General features: G+C 33.9%; 1 pseudogene; it reads left to right on the top strand.

The window, feature by feature from the left end:
- LOC107871896 overlaps positions 1–16617 on the top strand; it is a 75123-nt pseudogene extending 58506 nt beyond the window's left edge.
- The last annotated feature ends 4719 nt before the right edge of the window (positions 16618–21336 follow it).

The raw sequence follows: 21336 nt of genomic DNA, 5'->3' as shown, positions 1-21336 counted from the left end.
AAGGTAGTAATCTTACTTGGAAATTCTAGGACAAGTGTTGAAAATCAACAATGGGGCTTTAAGCTCTCAAAGGAGGTACAATTCTTGAATATCCTAAAACTAATGGTCCAAACCTAATAGTTAACTATTTATACAAAGGATTAACAAAAGATATAGAAAAAACAAACTGGCCTTCGTTTAAATTACAAGCTAATTTATATGGTAGACACTTAATATATTAAGTAACTTCAAGTCTTCCATGTGGGAATCTTCCAAAGATTCTATCTTCATCCATAAAGCTTGCAATGCTTGAAGGTCCATCGCTTGACTTATTGTGACAGGCCTTCTTAGAGTAGTGTCACTTTGATGTGCATCACATATGCTCTACCTTATCCTCAGACTAAGGCATATGTAACTTTGACAGTTTAAAATGAAGAGCTAACGACGTACTTATAGGATTGTTCATATGCATATTGAATATCTCCAGAACCTTTTTAACATACTTCTTTTGAGAAAGATGTACAACACTGTCTTCTCTTGAAATCTCTATTCCAAGGATTTTCCTTATAGCTCCCAAATCCATCATGTTAAATTCCTTGCTCAACAATTTCTTTAAATTATTTATATCTATAATAATTTTAGCAGCAATAAGAATATCATCATCGTACATCAGTAAATAATTCCTAGAGTTACTAGATATCTTATTGTGATACACACAAAAGTCAAATGCACTCTTTTAGAATCCATGTGTAGTCATGAATACATCAAATCTCTTTATCATTGTCTAGGGAACTTCTTCAAACCATACAAAGACTTCTTCAATTGGTATACAAGATCTTTTTTTCCCTCAGCTAGGAAATCTTTGGGTTGATCTATATAGATTCTCTCTTTAAAATTACCATGTAAGAAAGTAATTTTGACATCAAGCTATTGAAGCTCCAGATCAAACTGGGCAACCAATGCTAGTAGCAGGAAAATTAATCTATGTTTTATGATTAGAAGTAGATATCATTGTAGTCACTTCCTTCTTTATGACTAAAACCCTTTCCAACCAGTCTCACCTAGAACATAGTATTTTCAACTTCTGGAATTCCCTTTTTCTTTCTATAGATCTATTTGCATCCAACTCGCTTCTTTATTTTTAGACTTTTAACTAAGTTCCACATCTAATTTTTATGAAGAGACTCCACTCTTCCATCATGTCTAACCACAATTTTGCAGCATCCTTACAAGAAGTTGCTTCAACATATGAGAAGGGCTCTAGATTCTTGATCTCTTCTTCTGCAGCTATGAATGCATATGTAATCAGTTTTGTCCCATCTATTTGCAATTATGTATAGTTCATTGATAACAAGTTCTTCAATGTCTACACTTGTTGACTTATCAACTTAAGCCGATTGATCCTTTTTCTCCTTGGTAAGCTCCACTGATAGATCCACTACTTGTTGTTCTCATTTCTTGATATCTATATAAAAGCTTTATGAGGATTAAGTAAAAAAGATTTATAAAAGATAATATCTCTACTAACTACAACTTTGAGTAAAGAAAAATACCAAAATTTAGGCCCTTTTATTCCATCCACATACCTTATAAATATGGCCTTTCTAGCTCTTGGTTCAAGCTTTCTTTTGTTAACATAATAATAAGTTGGAAACCCAAATACTTGCAAGTATGAATAGTTAGAGGGTTCACCTGATCATACCTCATTTGGTATCTTAAAGTCAATCACTGATGATGGAGATCGATTGATAATATGAGAAGTAGTGTGAACTACTTCATCCCAAAACACTTCATACTTTTTAGCTTGTAGGAGCATACAACAGGCCTTTTCAAGATGAGTTCTATTCATCCTCTCAAAAACTCCATTATACTGTGGTGTATGCCTAACTAGTTAATATCTTGAGATCCCACGAACCTTGTAGACATTATTATACTCTTTACTGCAAAGGTCCTCATCCTTAACTGTGCAAAGATACTTGATTTTCTATTCAATGTAATTCTCAACCAATATCTTTCACTCCTTAAATGCTATCATCATTTTTGCCTTCAAAAAATGCAGCTAAACCCTTTGCAAAATCATTAAAGAATGTGAGAAGATACCTCTTTCCACCTTTTGATAGAACTTTAAAGGGACCATAAATCTTAATGGATATAGTCTAGTACCTCTCTCATCTTATGCTTTCTAGTGCTGAAACTAACCTTCTTCCACTTTCCAAATATACAATGCTTACAAAATTCAAGTGTGCTAATCTTCTCACCATTCATAAGGTTTTGGTTGCTCAGTATCTATAATCCTCATACGCTCATATGACCTAGTCTCAAGTGCCAAAATCTTGCCATATCATCATTTGATAAATATACTATAAATGAATTAGTAGAGCCAGCAATGGTGCTTTCTACGAATGTATAGAGTCCATTCTCTAACTTGGACTTCAACATTACCTTTAGTCACCTCCATAATTTCTCCTTCACTCATGTACTTATAGTCTTGTTAATCCAGAGAACCCAGTGAGATCAAATTTTTCTTCAGTTCATGAATACGATGGACTTCTATAATAGTCCTCATGAGCTAATTCCAACTATTTTACCAGTTGCATTATTGTCCATTACTATGGTTCCTCCATTTTTCTCATAGTTGTTAAACCAACCTCTTCGAAATGTTATATACAGAGTAAAACCAGAATCTAGAACCCATTTATTTATATAGTATCCACTATTCGATGAGGTTTTAAGTACATATTCTTTATCAAAATCATGCACTTTTTCAACAATGAAAACACTCGCCTTTTCTTTAGAATTCGACATTGGGTTATGTCATTCAAACTGCCCTTTCTTGTGGCAGTCCCAACACTCTGAATTGTTTTTTCAAATGTGACTTCAACCTGTGCTTTGTTTTCTCCTTGTTTGTTAGCTATTATATCCTTTCACAAAGAGCTCATTAGATTCATCATTTTTGTCTCCTTCAAAATACCTTTGCAAATCACAAGAGTTAAGTGTTGCCGCACTTTATCAACAGTGATGGGATCTTCGATATACATTATTGAATTCTCAATATCACGATAATTCAAAGTTAATGAAAATAAAAAAGCACATGTAAGTGTCTCCTAATTATTTTTAATTTTGGCAGTCATGTAAGTGTTTCCTAATTATTTTTAATTTTGGCAGTCTATAAGTCCATAACAATTTTATTGAATGAATCTATATTGTTTTGCAAAAAAATACCTAACTCTATCTTAAATGTGTGAGTAGATTATTGTAACAACATACTTGTTGTCACTGACCGATACTGGTAAAGCCCTTAGAGCTTTTCCCATAACTGTTTGGTTGTCTCCTTGGTACCTATACTCACTTCATAGAGCATGTTAGGTGTAATGGACAATTGGATAACGCTCAATGCATCATCATAAATCATTTCCTTATTGATGTCTGATGTACTATTAGGGTACTTTCCATTAATATTATGGATGAACCTTCCCTCTGCAGTAACATCATCATCTTGATATTTTAGATATTGAAATTATTATGCCTAGTAAATCTATCAATTCAAACTTCATGGAACTCATTGTTACTTGTTCTTCCGCTTCTACTACCGATATTATTTAGAAATATAGAAAAACATAGTAATTCATTTCTGATGTAGAAATTTAGGTTGTGCTACAACCGCAGAGTATACGCATACAAAATATTGGCTCTGATGCCAATTTTTAGTAGAAACGTGAAGTAAAGAATAAGAGAATTCATTAGATTTGACGCGGTTCAGGTTAGAATGATCCTATATCCATTAGAAAATAGTCATCTTTATGTTATTAATAAAGATAGGGGAGAGATCCTAAATACACCTAAGATAACTGCTCTCTCAACTCCCTATTCTTATGATGGATATAACTATGAATTTTTGGATGGTTTAAATAATGAAGAATACCATCCTTTTATAGATGACCAAACTTGGGCTCCAAGCACAAAATAAGAAAAGGAAAGATAAACATAAAATTGGTCCTTTGCAAATTTTTATTTGTTCTCCAAATTCATTTCCTAGCCAAGTAAATTGGCACTTGAAATTTTCTTCCACATGGGTTTGACCCCACAAAATAAACCAAATCAACTATTTAAGGAATCGTGTGGTATTTAGTTCCCTTAAGTGCCAAAGCAACAATGTATCCTCATTAACATGGAGGATTTGAGTTCATGTGGAACAACATTGCTAGAAATATAAAATCTTAAGAAGATGCGAGAGCCCCTATCTGATAGAAAATGAGGATGCATAACCTCACATCCACCTTGCACCTAAAAAAACTAACTCACCGTAGTATTCTTCAGTCATTTATGAAGCTATTTCCGAAGTGTCAGCCTATAATCATAGCTCCATCTAATTTGCTTTTTAACTGGGAAAATGAGTTCTAGAAATGTGAGGTGGACAATGCCTTCCACAACTTGAACATCAAAGATCTATCTTTCAGGAAAAAGAATGTACTATTGGTGTCTTTCATTGTTTATTCCATATTTGAAACAAATTCACATCTTATATACATAGTGAAGCTGAGATCCTAGGAGGGAGTGGGGAATAAGAGTGTTTTGGGAATCAACTATGACTTGTTCAGGATTTTTATAAGAGAAGATGAAGATGATTATGTCAAAGATACTATAAAGAAACATCTAAAATTTCCTAGTCTTCTAGTCTTGGAAGAAGGGCACATTGCTTGTAATAAGCAAATCCTTGGGTAGAAAACTTTGAATAAGGTTGAAACACAGAAGCGCATACTGTTTGTTGAGCTAAAGTAATGCAGTGATCAAGCTGATCGTTGTTAAGATAGTTAGTATGCATATTAAGTGAGTGCAGAGGTTAGTTAGAGTAACAATTGTCATTATGCAACTCTCATAAGACTATGTCTATAAATACCAGCTCATAGCAGCTTATTGTAATTGAATAAATTCAATTAGCAAAATTTCTCTATTTTAGATAATTCTTCTTTTTCTGAGAGGGCGTTATCCCAATGCAGTAGTTGTGCAATAATAAATTCATTAAATAAGCTTGAGAGCTCTGTCAGTGTGAATACTCAAAATTTCTCTACATAAGCTTCATATACAACAACAGTACCTACAAATACAACTGTACATTCTGTTATAATTGAAATTGATGATAACCATCCATTATATTTACATACTAATAATAATCCAGGTAGTTCTTTTATTTTGATTCATCTCACTAGTTCTTATAATTAAGCTTTTATGGAGTAGATTCATGGTTCTAATTCTTATAAAAAAAATAAAGTAGGCTTCGTTGAAGGCCGTTATGCGAAAGATCTCTTTAATAAGTCTTTGCATGACTAGTAGGAGAGAGTAAATGTTGTTGTTTTATAGTGGATTATGAATTTAGTGAAAAATAGTTGTTGAGTAGTTTCATTTATGCTTTCAATGCTCATAGTATTTGGATAGGTTTAAAGGAAAGGTTTGATAAAGTGAATAGGTCTAGAGTGTTAATTCTGCATAGAGAAATTGTAATCCTTACTCAAGCTACTTTGTCTGTTTCTAACTATTTCTCTCTCATGAGAACTCTCTGGGATAAATTTGATACCCTATCTAGGATGCAATTATTGTAAAGCTAGAAAGTTACCTTATTGGCCTTAATAAGACATATTCTTAGTATTAAAGTAAAATATAGTTAATAAAACATATTTCATCACTTAATAAGGTGTATTCCATGATTATAGATGATAAAAGTCAAATTTACATAGCTAATGGTTCTCACATCAACCAAGTAACTGACACTTTAGAAGCAACAGGTGTTTTTACCTACAAACCAGGTTCGTCGTCAAATCCTCAGGGAAAAAAGGTAAGGGAGTCTATCTGGGATTAGGTAGCTCGAGTGGTACTCATTTAGAAAATAATATAAACCCTATAGGAGGTTATGTGGGGAGATTATCTACATCTAGTTACAAAGCTTCATCACAGAAAAAGGTAAGGTGTGTGAATTTTGTGGTTATAATAGTCACACAGAGGAGCATTGTTTTAAGCTAATTGTCTACCAACCTAAAACTATGAATAAAGGAGTAGGTAAATATGCACATCAAGTAGGGAATGTTAACCAATTCTTCCATTTTTGATGTTTTGTATCTGGCTATTTTTTAGTATAATCTTTTATCTATTTCAAATTTGAGGGAATTACAATGTTTAGTGGGATCCTTTCCTGACTTTTGTATATTTCAAGATCTTTATACTGGCATGGTGTTGGGTATTGGTATAGAGGATCAGGGGTTGTATAGTCTCAAAAGGATTTCTACTCAACAAAACTATGTAAATAGGTTTACTAATAATGTGCAACTGTTATTTGATTCTAGTGTTCTCTGGCACATAATAATGGAGCATGCTCCTATTGAAGTTCTGAAGAAACATATTGCACTAATTTATTTGAAGTGTGAATATCATGTGTGTACTGTTTGTCCTTTTTAAAAGAATGCAAATCTACCTTTTCATCCTAGAATTTCTATGTCCAAGGTTAATTCTGATCTATTACATTGTGATATATGAAGTCCTTACAGAGTACCCACCTACAATAACAAGAGGTTTTTTGTTACTATAGTAGATGATTACACTATATTTACTTGGTTGTTTCTTGTTCAATTCAAATATGTAGTGATAGTTGTACTAAGAGATTTCCTTACTAAGATACAAAATTTGTTCTCCAAATCTATAAAAGTACTAAAAACTGATAATGTATGTGAATTTCGTAGTCATGAATTCAAGTCTCGTATGTTTGCTCTTGGTATATTACATCAAACTTCTTATGTTTACACTTCTCAACAGAATGGAATGGTGGAAAGGAAACATAGAATAATTTTGGGCATAGCCAAATCCTTAGGTTCCAAGCAGGCTCTCAAATTTAAGGGTGAATGTGTAGACACTGTTGTGTCTTTTCTTAATAGAATACCTTCCAAAATTCTCCATCACAGATCTTCTTAGGAGATGTTATATTAGCATTATCTTACTTTATGCCATTTGAAGGTGTTTGGATGTCTTTCTTATGCCTCCAGTACTTATGGTTCTAATAATTTTGCAGCTAGAGGCATTCCTAGTATTTTCATAGAGTATTCTTCCACTCACAAGGGGTATAAACTATATGGCCTTTATCCCAAATCATTTTGTTTTAGTAGGAATATAATCTTTAATGAACTTATTATTCCTTTTCTTCAAACTCACTCTATTGGGTCTTCTCTTTTCCCTGTGTTATAACTTTCCCCTATTGATCATAATTCAGATCCTCTTTCATTTCCCTCTTCATCCCTTCCTAGCATTTTCTCTTCCCAGGAGCAGTGGAATGAATCTGCTCCCTCATCCACCTTATAAGCCCCTAATCACTCTTCATCTCACTTAGATCCTCCAATTGCACCTACTCTCAATAAATCCACAAGAACTAGGAATCTTTCTATCTTGTTGTATGACTTTGTTACTTCTAAGTCTGCCTTAGCACATCAATACATCTATCCCATGTTTTCTTATATTACTCTAAGTTGTCTACTCATTATCATCAATATCTCTTTATGTATTCATCTATCCCTGAGCCTTCTTCTTTCCTTAAGGCTTCCAAAGATCCATCTTGGATTAAAGCTGTCAAGTTGGAGATGACAAATCTTGAGGAGAACAAAACTTGGTCAATTGTAGATCTACCTCCTAGTAAAGTGCCTATTGGCCACAGATAGGTAGACAAACTAATGTATAAGGCTTCGGGAGAGGTGGAGAGGTGTAAGGCTATACTAGTAGCCTAAGTTTATAGTGCAATACTGGTGTTGATTCTGACACTTTTGCACCTATAGCTATGATGGTGAATGTCAGATCACTTATTGCACTTGTTGCTTCTAAACAGTGCTTGATAGTTCATATGGATGTTTAAAATGCTTTCCTCAATAGTTATCTCTTAAAAGAGGTATACATTTATGTTCCTGATGGTTTTTACAGACAAGGAGAGAATCAGAAGGTCTGTAAATTGTAAAAATCTCTATATGGATTGAAACAAACCTTTAGAGAGTGGAATAAGAAACTAATTGATGCTCTTTCACAAAAGGGGTTCATTTAAAGTCACTTTGATTACTCTTTGCTCATAAGAAATCATGAGATGAGATGGTAATCATTCTTGTTTATATAGATGATCGATTGGTGACTGGTAATAATCTCACCTTCATTAATTAAGATAGATCAGATTTATGCCACAAGTTTAAAATGAAAGACCTTGGAGACCTGAAGTTCTTCTTAGGAATATAAATAGTCATTTCAAAGGAAGGGATAGTATTAAGCCAAAGATAATATGCTCTTGAACTCATTTCTGAGGCTGGCTTGTGCTAGCAATCCACTTGAAGTAAATTACAAGTTAAATTCAGTGGAATATGACAATTATATTTCCAATGGAATGGTTGATGGTAATACAGTCCTTAGGGATCCAACATTCTATCAAAGATTAGTAGGAAGGTTACTATATCTCACCATAACTAGACCTGACCTATCATTTGTGGTATAGGTGCTAAGTCAATATATGGATTGTCTAAAGGCCTCATATATAGAAGATGCTCTAAGAGTCGTTACATATATAAATGGTAGTTTTGGTCTGGAATTGTTTATGCCTGCAGAGACTACAAATAAGCTGAAAGCTTTCTGTGATTCTGATTGGAGCATTTTCTAACAAACTAGAAAGTCGGTTGCATGATATGTAGTAAAATTTGGAGATGCTCTAATATCTTGAAAGTCAAAGAAACATAAGACTGTAACCAAAATTTCTTCAAAAATAGAGTTTAGGAGTATGGATACATACAGTGCAAAGTTTACTTGGTTTGATTAAAGAGTTAGGTGTTCTGATCAAACAACTTATCGATCTCGTGCGATAATAAGGAAGCAATACAAATTGCAACCAATCATCTATTTCATGAGAGGACAAAACATATTTACATAGATTGTCACTTTGTAAGGGAAAGTATTAATTAGAAGATGATCAAGACTAATCATGTGTCAACAGAAGAACAAATTGCAGACATTCTCAAAAAAGCCTTGGGAAAAAATCAATATGAGTATCTACTGAATAAATTACGGATGAAGAACCTCTTCAAGCTATCAACTTGAGGGGGAGTGTTAAGCTAAAGTAAAGCAGTGATCAAGTTGATGGTTTTTTGTCATGACCCGAGATGAGGCCTTGTCTGCGATGGGCATCCTGAAACATAAAGGCCTAAAAGACCCCTTAGCATATTATAATAAGCATAATTCACATGAAACAGAAGTGCGAAAGATATAATGATAGTTATTGAAAAACTTATAGTCAAAACATATCAAGAGGGTTAGGACAATACAATAAGCCAATCTCGTCCACGAAGCCTGTACTGAATACTAACTTTCTAGGCTGAGACAAGGTCCCCAGTTGGACCATAAACCGAAAGAAGTGAACATATGAATCAATGCCTTCCGAAATATGGATGGTTCACTAATCCTATCATTATCCCAAATATTCTACAGATGTGATGGACCATGGGACTATGCATTAGAAACTATATTATGGGGAGTCAATATTTGGAAAGTACTGTATGCAAAACTAACCAAAAATAACATATATTTCATGTAAAATAATTGAGATCATTGTGAAAATAATTTATCATAATATCTATAAAAACACAAGAGTATAATTTTAAAATGTAGACCATGCAATCTTGTAAACATAACCAAACTCTTTATTTTACTTCTGGACTAAATGACATCCCGACCTCATCACCCACGGGATATATGGGCCCGCCCTTAACTCAACAATGGAGCCCCCAATCTCAATTTACCGCAAGGATCAGAGTTATTCTTGGTGCATGATAGAATATAGTAAATATCTGCCTTTTGGGACAATCTGTCATAAAAACCCATATCGGTAAAACATGGTTTAGGGCTACGAGTTATCTGAACTTGTGCCTTATTGGCTTCCATCTATCCCTATTTGAGCTCAGTTTTAGCCTTTTTATTCATTCTTATAACATAATTTATCTTTAATTTTAATGGCATTTCGTAATTAGGTATCGTCATACCTAAACTTGAAAGGCATATCATATCATGTTATGTTCATATTTATTTCATTCAAAAACATATTAATGATCACCAAAAGATTTAAACATTACATGAGAGTTCTTATTTTGAAGAATATGAAAACTTATGCAGAAAAATACTTATTTAAGACTTGAATATAGGAAGGCCATCTATTTCATTAATCATATACAATTCTTCCATTTAACACAAAGCATTTATAAAATGAGAAAACACCCTCTCATTGTATTGTTACACAATGTCAATCCATAAATGATAGTAAAAAATTTAACTCAAATGTTTAATAATCCTTTTTTAAATAATCCATAACATGTTAAGACAATGGATTTCATCATGAGAGAGGGAATTTTGTCAATTATGCTCTCAAACATATTCTTGAAACTCATTACACATCTACTCATGAATATAAATTATGTTTATAGAAAAACCTCATACTTAACAGATAATTTCATCATAAAAAGGGGGTTCAATATGCATGTTCTTCAAAACTTAACCTTAGGTCAAGTAGTCACACCAAAATTTAACACTATAGGAAATATCTACTCTCTTATCTATAATATTACTACACTTCCATAACCACTATAATACTAACATTTGGAAGGTCATTGAGGGACTAGAGCGCAAGAATACGAACACGAGTGACACTATTCAATTATAACTTATATTTATTGCACTACTCTAGATGGGACATGAGATGAAGATACGATACCATAGGCACGAAGTGCTTCATATATCAAATGTCTAGAACATAAGTAAAGCGTCATTCGGGAATAAACACAACACAAAATATGTTATTAGGACTGGCCACAGTGAGAAACATCAGTGCATATATCATGAATTGTTTAATATAAAGGCGGAATTAATATAGTAAACGATTGAGACAAGGATTTACACGTGAAGCTATTGCTCCTCATTTAAAGAACTAAAAATATCCATGAGTTTTAATAAACCTTATCACTTTGGGCTAATCCTACCATAAAATGAATCAGTTACACTTAGAAAGCAAGGTTTCTCAGAACTAAGCATAAAGTTAGACATGGATTTATTGATCATGAACATCATAATATAGAACTTGAATACTTAAAATCTTGGATTTCTGAGGAGCATTATTGTTTCTAGTTTGGAAGTCGGAATATGGATTTAAGTTGAATAGAGAACTCAAACCTTTGGCATAGACAGGCTTGAATATGTAAGAAATTTGTACTATGTCCTCTTAAATTAAAGTAGAAGGAGTTTACTAGAATGGGAATAGATTTATCATGACTCTTCCCTGAAAATTTCCACCATGAGAAAATTCAAGAACTACCTTAATCCATCTTCTCCTTAGATTAAAGTCACAATTATAAACTTGCGAACATATCTTCTCATCAAATCTGTAACCACAACTCTCAACACAATGGGGGGTGGAGGTATCACTATAAACTTGAAGGTTAGACTTGCCTTGATAAACTATATAGGAAAAGCACTAACTTTTTGCTAAGACATTCCTTTCAAGGGCACTACTCTCAACTTTCTATAGCCTCCAAGCTTGAACTCTAAACTCACTACCTTTTAACCTTAGTTTGGGAATAAAATGTGATTTTTTTATGGAAAACAGAAGTTTTAAAGCTTAAAATGGGTTATGAAAAGATTGGATGGTTTATAGGAAATAAAAGGACCAAAATAGCCTTAAAAATACTTTTAAAATAAAATCTCGTCGACAAAGAAAGGGAGGTATATGGCTCGAAGCCCCAGGAAAACCTCCAGCTTCACGCCGTAAAGCCCAACACTAAGCAATAGCTCACGGCATATAGCCCAGTATGAAGCTGAGGCAATGGGCCTTCATGGCTCCCTTGCAACAGGAAGCCAATACAAACTCACCCCTTTACAATCTCTGACCTAATTTCCATACCTAAACTTTCCCCAATACATTAGAACCTATCTTGGGATGTCCTATATTCAATCTAAGGACAACATAAGCTCATTTTAAACATAATAGACTCCATAAACACCTAGGCTATTATAAACACTTGCTCCAACACTAATACTCATATCCATATTTATACATCAAATTTTCCAACTCAAACTTCTCGTAAGTTATCAACCTAGGCCTCTTTCACACACTCTATCAAACTTACTAATTCATTCCAATAAATTTTGCATCACTTCCCTTGACCAAACATTCTATCGCCATGATCAACATCTAAAGTTCAAGCTTAGAGCATTATCAACGTGTACCACCGACGAAGTATACTACATACTATACTAGTCCATCAAATTGGGAAGTCAACCTAAATTCCTTATCTGACATAACTACGGCCTACAAGAACATATTCTTCATAACGCCATTACTACATAATGCTTTTATAATCACCATAACTTTTCATCCTGAGCTACTTTCCTATTTTAAATAAATAATTATCATGGATAATCTGTTCCTCCACAGACTATCATACAATCTACAAATCTTGCTACAATATTATCCAATTAACATAAAGGTCATGCCATCCTGCACTAAAAGGTTACATAACTACAACTACCTTCTTCACTCAAGATTTAACTTCACTCTAACTTCTTAACTTATGACTTCATAACACTAACTTTGGGACCATTTTACTATTAATAGGTTATGACATCTTAACACATACTACTGGGGTGGAAATACTATTCCAATATTCTGATACATATCTCTACCCTTAATCGTGACATGTGCAACAAGGATTCTAAAATGGACTAAATACACTTCATACCTAAGGCTCAAATACATGATGTATATAGATAAGGGTACACACTTGAACCAACACACTTTGAAGCAATAATGGACACCTTTCAAGTCTTGTGGTATTTCATAAATTTATGGATAACTCAATCAGAAAGACCACATTGTTCAAAATCTAAACTCTTAAACTTGTATTGCCTCGACAATGAGGCATGGCCCATAAAATTAGATCAAGAAAGAAATTTGAACAACTTTCATATAGACATCACTATAGCATGAACTAGAGTATAAAATAATAGAAAACATATCCTAAATGCCCGGTAGCCTCCTGATTATAAATATGGTGCACAACACACCTATAAGAAAAACTCTTCTAGTCACGAATTCATAGATACCCTGGGACCATGAACCATGCTCTAATAGCAAGCTTATCATGACCTGAGCCTAGGCCCTGGCCGCAATGGGCATCCCAAACCATAAAGGCCCAAAAAGACCCCTTAATATACTATCATAAGCATAATTCATATGAAACAGAAGTAAAGATGATATAATGATAGTCAATGAAAAATTTATAGTCAAAACATGTCAAAAGGGTTATGACAATATAGCAAGCCAATCTTGTCCATGAAGCCTCTACTGAATACTAACTATCTAGATCGGGATAAGGCCCTAATCTGGACCATAAACTAAAAGAAGTAAACATATAAATAAATGTTTTTCAAAAGATAGATGGCTCACCAATCCTATCATTATCCTAAATATTCTACTGATGTGATGACCACAAGACTGTGCCTCAAGATATGTATTATGAGGAGTCAATACTTAGAAATATTATATGCAAAACTAATAAAAAATAACATATATTTCATGTAATATAATTGAGAGCATTGTGAAAGTAATTTATCATAATATATACAAAAACACATGGGCAAAATTTTAAAATGTAAACCATGATCAATCTTGTAAATGTAAACAAACTCTTTGTTTTACTTCTGGACTAGATGACATTCCGACCTTATCACCCACAAGTTATATGGACCCTCCTTTAACTAGAAAGTTGAGACTCCTATCCTAATTTGCCGCAAAGATCAGAGTTATGCTTGGTGCATGATAGTATACAGTAAATATGCCCCTTTTTGGGACAATCTATCATGAAAACTTGTATCGACAAAATATGATTTTGGGCTACCAGTTATCTAAAGTCGTGCCTTCTTAGTCTTCTATCTAGCCCTCCTTGAGCCCAGTTTTAGCCTTTTAAAATCATGCTTCATTATTATAAGATACTTTATCTTTCATGCTAAGGGCATTTCATAATTAGGTATCATCATACCTAGACTTGTAAGCCATATCATATTGTGTTATGTTCATAGCCCTTTCATTCAAAAAAATATTAATGAACACCAAAGGATTTAAACATTACATGAGAGTTCTTATTTTGAAGCATATGAAAACCTATGCGAAAACACACTTCTTTAAGACTTGAACATAGGGTGGGCATCTCTTTCATTAATCAAATACAATTCTTCCATTAAACACAAAGCATTTATAAAATGAGAAAACACCCTCTCATTGTATCATTTAACATTGTCAATCCATAAATGATAATATAATATTTAACTCAAACTTTTAATCATCCTTTTTTAAAGAATCCATAACATGTTATGACAATGGATTCCATCATGGTAGAGGGAATTTCGTAAATCATGCTCTCAAACACGCTTGAAACACATTACACATACACTCATGAATATAAATCAAGTTTAAAAAAATCCCATAGTTAACACATAATTTCATCATAAAAAGGGGGTTCAATATTCAAGTTCTTCAACCAATTTCAAAACATATCATATATACATACATATATAATTTAAAGCTTGATAAAAACATTAAACTTACACCCATGGGAATTAGGATTGTCCTATATATCTTGGATGGAGAAAAATCAAAGAATAACCTTGAGTTTGGAATCTACATGCTTCACAATTGAGAAATCCCTCCTTGATGTTCTTGAGAGGGAGAGATTAGATTTTGGGGAATTTCAATTGATCTTGCGATAATTTTACGATTATAGGATGGATTGGGGGATTTATGGGGGGTTAAAGGATTTTTTTACCATTGATTTAACGTGGAAAAATATGTTTTAATAGCTGGAAAAGGGGGTTTGCACCGCGGACCCAACGTGGAGCTGGATCTTTGGCTTGCGACCCCAAATATGGAGCTCCAACCTTGCCTCGCGACCCAATCACGCACCTTGGACAGTGTCCCATTAAAATACTTATAACTTTTAATTCAAAACTCGGGTTGAAAAATGGCCATTTGCGTTGGAAAGAAGACATAAAAGGATTTAATTAGATATATAATAGGCCATATAACTCTTTATATTCTATGATTAATGATTGTTGGAAGATGACCCAAGAAAAAAAATCATATACCAAAATTTAATGGATAGAAAAGTGCTCAACTTAACTTTGAGCTAGGTGAAATTTAATACTTAAATCCATCTCCAAAAATGTTCCCACCCTAAATAATCACTATTCACACTTATTTCTAAGTAGAAACAATTGGTTTCAGGTCTACATACATAGTAAAGACGGTTCAAACCTTAGCCCAAAAAATAATAGAGTGTTAAATTTTTGTTAGAGAAAGTCAATGTGCACATTAAGTGAGTGTGGAGGTTAGTTAAATAGAGTGACAACTATCATTATATAGCTATCATAAGAAGCTAATATATCTATAAATATTAGCTCATATCATCTCAGCATAATTGAACAAATTCATTTAGTAAAATTTCTCTTTTTCAGATTCTTCTTGTTCCTCTCTATTTCTTACTGATTTGGCTAACTAGTGTATACTTTTAACACTGGTTTTTGGAACTTTCTTCCATAAAAACATCAAAGGGATATACAATATCCTCTACATTATCAGTACAAAGCTTACTGTAGATTTAGAGCAGAAATAGGCTTCTCTTAGCAGTTCCATTGACAAGAATGCCCGATCAATAAAAGAGCTAAGGGATAGGTGAAAAGGTAAAGAGTATAAGCTTTCTAGGTGTAAGGGATACAGTGATACACTTAAAGCCCATAGATTTACAGAAGGATTTGCTTAAAAGAATTCTAGAGACTCCAGGATCCTTTTATAAACAAAATTTGGTGTCTTTGATCTCTGTTCACCCTTCCCTAGTGGAGAAAATAAACTAGTTCTCTGAGTTTAAAAGCATGCTAAAAGAAAGAAAATGCCAGTTGGATCAAAATATTAGAGTAAAAATAAATTGTTGAAGTGATCAGACACTGTGGTGGGCTAAAATAGAGGAAGAGAGATATATTATTTAGTCATTTTCTTGATCCTCTAAACCTGATCAAGAACAACTCAAGTCTCTTTTTGGATGGACTTCAGGTCAAGGGATTCTATATATGGATTGGAAACTTTATGTAAAGCAGTGGAAGATATCAATTGATTTTCTTAATGACCTTAAGAGTGATGTCAAAGTGTTTCGTGCAAGCTTGTTTAGAAGGGATAAGTCTTATAGGGGTCTCAAGATTGGTTTTTCTTGACATTGTTTGGAATCCCTCAGTAAAACAACAAGCCAGCAGTCGATCCCACAGGAATGGTCAGAAAAAATTTGTGTATGTTTACTTTCCAGTGACATCAAAATGGGAGGTTGGCGAGATTGAACAACAGATGAGAAAAAAGAATCATCCAGATATACTTTTGTCTTGGAATGAAGTGTATAATTCATGCTATAGGTTCGAGGATAACATACTTGTATCCATGGTTAAGCATGAGGTCCACTAATTTTTTAAAAGCTATCTCATACACTACGTGTGGTGCCTATTACATGCTTTAATTCTTGTAACCAACCTTATAAAATTAGGTGGTTAGGTTAGTATGATTTATTCTTGTTTGCTGGTACATGAAGCAATCAGACTTTGATGCTATGATGTTGTTACTGTGAAGCTAGGATGTTGTTACTGCTTCTACTACTTATTTACAAGCAATTTTAACTCATAAATTGATTCTTAGTGGATAATACAAAATGTATTTATGGTGCTTTATTGTCAAACTTTTAGCTTAGTCCCAACCTTCACTTACACTGGTGCATACTAGTTATTCGGATAATATTACTTACAATTTTAGATCATCGTAAGAAGTATATGACTTACCACTGCTTATACTAATAGGTTAAGTGTAATGGTTCCATCACTTCTGCTAGCATGCAAGAAGCGATAACACTCACTTTTCTAGAAATAAAAACAAAAAAAACACCAGTGCTTACACTATGTCCCTAAGGCCAAATACATTTTTATATGCTTGCAACTTATTAGGATAATATGTCATACATGGAATATTGAAGTTGAAACTTTCTCTTTTTGGTTGGACTTCAAAAACCAGCTGATTCCTTTTATATTCAATCATGACAAAGAAGAAATAGATCTTTAAGTTCCACTATACCCAAAGATAACTTTGAAAAACATAATAGGACAAAAAAATATAATCCCTTTACTTCAACTAGACATGTAAGATTTTTGCAGAACTGAAAATAAAAATATTGGAACCTTAAAATTTTGATGAATAACAATATGAGTAAAACAAGTTGATATATGTGTTCCACTGATCCGACAAGTTCGAGAGTGCAAGTCCATGATACAAATGATTAAGAATCAGAATAAATTGAATTGGAGAAACTGAAAAATTCTACTTATGTCATGACCCGAACTAGGGCCTGGCCGTGACGAACATCCCGAACCATGAAGGCCCGAAATTCCCTTCTCCATCTGGTAATCATGCACAAAATTCATATAATAAAAGAAGATGCATAAACATAATCTTCTACAGAAACATGGTCAATTCTGAATTCATCATAAGTATGGAAACTGTAAATTAACTAGATCTAAATAACATCTGACTCAATCTGCGAAATCTCTACTACATGAAAATCTGTCAACTGTCTGAAACTGGGACAAGGCCCCAAGTAGACCAAAACCAAATGTAATAATAGTTGTTTGAAAGTAAACAGGCCTTATGGAATAAAGAAGGCTCACCTACTAGGCACTACAACTCTGTCATATAAAATATATTGCTTTACTTGACCCCTAGACTAAGCCTCAGAACCTGAAGGGAGGAAGAGGGGGCTAATATAGATGTACTGGTATGCAAAATAATCCAAAATAAAATTTTTATATAAATGAAATAGTGGAGATCAATTTGTTAAAACAACATGCATAAATAGTTCTCAAAAACACATGGCCACTCTTTGAAAATCATAAGTCATTCTTGTCAATGCACTGTCTTTTCTTTGTATTACTTCTGAGTTAGGTGGTATGTCCCTACAATTCTAAAATATCACGGTTTGTATGGAATCTGCCATTGAATCAGTGGGGAAGCCCCCAACCAGAGTGTGCCACAAGGGTTGGAGTTTCTATTTCTGATACGCCACACGACACTAGGCCAGGATAATATAATATACCCAAATTGGCAAATCACAGTTTTGGGCAATGACTTGTCTGAACTCATGCCTCCTTCGGGGAACCACCTAATGTCTCTATGCCCAGTTTTAACCACTTCTAAAACATATATCATTCTAAATCTTAAAATCTAAAAGTCTAATTTCAAGCATGCATTCTATTCTGTTCTGAATTATCATGGCAAAATCTGAATTGGTGTCGTTACACCAAGACTTGCAAGTCTTATTTCTGAGCCATATTATAATAAGCATGATCTTTCATTAAAACATAATTTAGATCACTCAAACATACAAATAGTACAAGATATTTCATGTTCTGAAGCATAAATCAAAACGATGCAAAAATCCTTTAAACAATGGTGGTCATGTGCTTTTGGCAAAATCATGCACTCTTTCCTTATATGAATATTTTCAACATTTATCAACACAACTACCCTTTCTTTTGAAATCCAAATCTTAATCCAATCATAACACAATTCAAGATATTTTAAACCATGTTTTCAAGGATATATTCAAAACATCTATAGCATATGATAAGTAAAGGAAAAAATCAAAACAAGAGAGGTATTTTACATAAGTCATGCTCTCAATTAAATCTTCAACCATAAAACACAAGCATAAATATATATATAATTTCGAATCAACATAGGGAAAGGTCAAAAGGCAAAAACAATACCGTCAAGATTTCCAAAACATGAATGTATTCATAAATCTGAAAACCCCTTTCTTAAAATCATGATTTCTATGCCCATGAGATTTTAGGAAAACCCCGTGTACCTCTATTTCGAAGAATAATAAACGATTCTTGAATCTTACAGATTGGGGATTCCAAATCTCTAATTATCTTCAAATACTCATGGTTGAATCTTGAGTTACGAGGATTTTTAGTTCGAAACCCTAATGGATTTTATTGAGAGATTTTGATGAAAATAATCTTACTTTGGTGTTCTTGGGATTAAATCCCGTGTTAGAGATGATAAGGGGTTGGAGATGTACCATTTTACCCTTAATGAGATGGAGTCAAAAATATAACTGGTGCCCGATTTTATGGGCCACCATGACCCGCCACTATCGCGGTGGCTCACTAAAAATTGACGAATGCAAAATTAGGATCCTCCGCGACGTACTATCACGCGGTTCCACTAGAATTTGATAATTGCTAATTAAACCATCTCCGCGACATGCTAAACACCAAAATGATGATGTTTTACAACTAGCACATAACATAGCCATAACTTCTTCACTAAGTGTCCGTTTTGGATGAATCTTATATCGATAGAAAGCTTATTCAGTCATCTATGTAATGAAAATTTGAAATCTACAGAATTACACTAGTAAATAAGTGTTAATCATTCTAGAAGCCAAAGCTTAACACTTTAGGGACAGAATTTATCTAGGAAAAGTTTGAGGGCGTTACAATATCTCCTCCTTCGGAACATTCGTCCCCTAATGTTGACGCGAGACACAGACAAGCCTAATTTCAAGCATATTAAGGCATAGAAAGAATAAGGCAAGGATTGTACTTTCCATTTCATTATTTATCGAATAAAAAAGGTTTGGGTATCTAGCTCTTATGTTAACTTTTGATTCCCAAACTGCTTCTTCAATTTTTTGGTTTCTCTACAACACTTTAACTAAGGCTATCTCTTTGTTTATCAATCTTCTAACTTGGCGATCCAAAATTTCTACAGGCTCTTCTTGGTAGGATAAGGAGTCTGTCACTTTGAATTCTTTGGTAGGCAATACTAAAGAAAGGTCTCCAATACACTTCTTCAACATAGATATATGAAATACCGGATGAACAGAAGCCAAACTAGCTGGCAATTCTAACTCATATGCAACTCTACCTATCCTTCTAACAATCTGATATGGTCCTATATAGTGAGGACTTATCCAATTTTTCTTCCCAAATCGCATGACTCCCTTCATGGGAGAAACCTTGAGAAATACCTAATCTCTAGCCTCAAACTCTAGATCTCTTCTCCTAACATCGGCGTAGGATTTATGGTGACTCTAAGCTATCTTAAGTCATTCTCTAATGACTTTCACATCCCCTATTACCTGATAAACAAGATCAGGCCTAAATAACTGCATCTCACCTACTTCATACCATCCTATTAGAGACCTACATCTTCTCCCATACAATGCCTCAAATGGTGCCATCTTAATACTGCAATGGAAATTATTATTATATGCAAACTCTATCAATAGAAAGTGCTCTACCTAACATCCTTTAAAATCAATCAAGCAGGCCCTCAACATATCCTCAAGGGTCTGGATGGTGTACTCACCTTGCCCATCTGTCTGAGGGTGGAAAGTCATGCTCAAATTCACTTGGCTACGTAAGCCCTTATGAAACGATCTCTAAAACTATGAAGAAAGCTGTGTACCTCAATTAGATATGATGGATACAGGTGCTCCATGCAAACGAACTATTTCTGCAATAAAAAGCTTGGCATAATCCTCTCCCGAATAATAGTCCTGACAAGTAGAAAGTGAGCTGACTTGGTCAACCTATTTACAATCACCCAAATAGAATCATACTGGTTTTGGGACCTCAAAATTCCTGTAATAAAGTCCATATTAATCATCTTCCACTTCCACAAGGGCAAGGCTATCTCTTGGGAAGAACCACCTGGCCTCATATATTCCACTTTAAATTTCTGATAATTCAAACACTTGGAAACATAGTTAGCCACATCACGCTTCATATTATTCCACTAATAAATAAATTTCAGAGCATGGTACATCTTAGTAGAGCGTGGGTGAACAACAAACCTCGAAGTGTGAGCTTCGTCAAGGATTCTCTTCCTCAAACTATCAACATCTGGCATATACAACCTACCCTGGTATCTCAAAATACCATCACCACTAATTTCAAAAGACATCACCTTCTGTTGACCCACATATTTCTTGATCTGCATCAAGATGGGATCTTCAACCTGTTTCTCCTTAACTTTTGTACAAAGGGAATATTTAGCTATCTCATAAACAACCATTCCCTCATTTTTGGAATCCAAAAGTTGCACTCCTAGATTTGCAAGTCGATGAATATCCTTCACCATCTCCCTCTTTTCTTTCCCCACATGAGAAAGGATACCCATTGAAAACCTGCTAAGGGTGTCGACTACCATATTTGCCT

Source organism: Capsicum annuum, chromosome 5 (assembly GCF_002878395.1).
Source record: "Capsicum annuum cultivar UCD-10X-F1 chromosome 5, UCD10Xv1.1, whole genome shotgun sequence".
Classification (NCBI taxonomy): domain Eukaryota; kingdom Viridiplantae; phylum Streptophyta; class Magnoliopsida; order Solanales; family Solanaceae; genus Capsicum; species Capsicum annuum.
The sequence above is the reverse complement of the archived record's forward strand: the minus strand, read 5'-3'. Positions and strand labels throughout refer to the sequence as shown.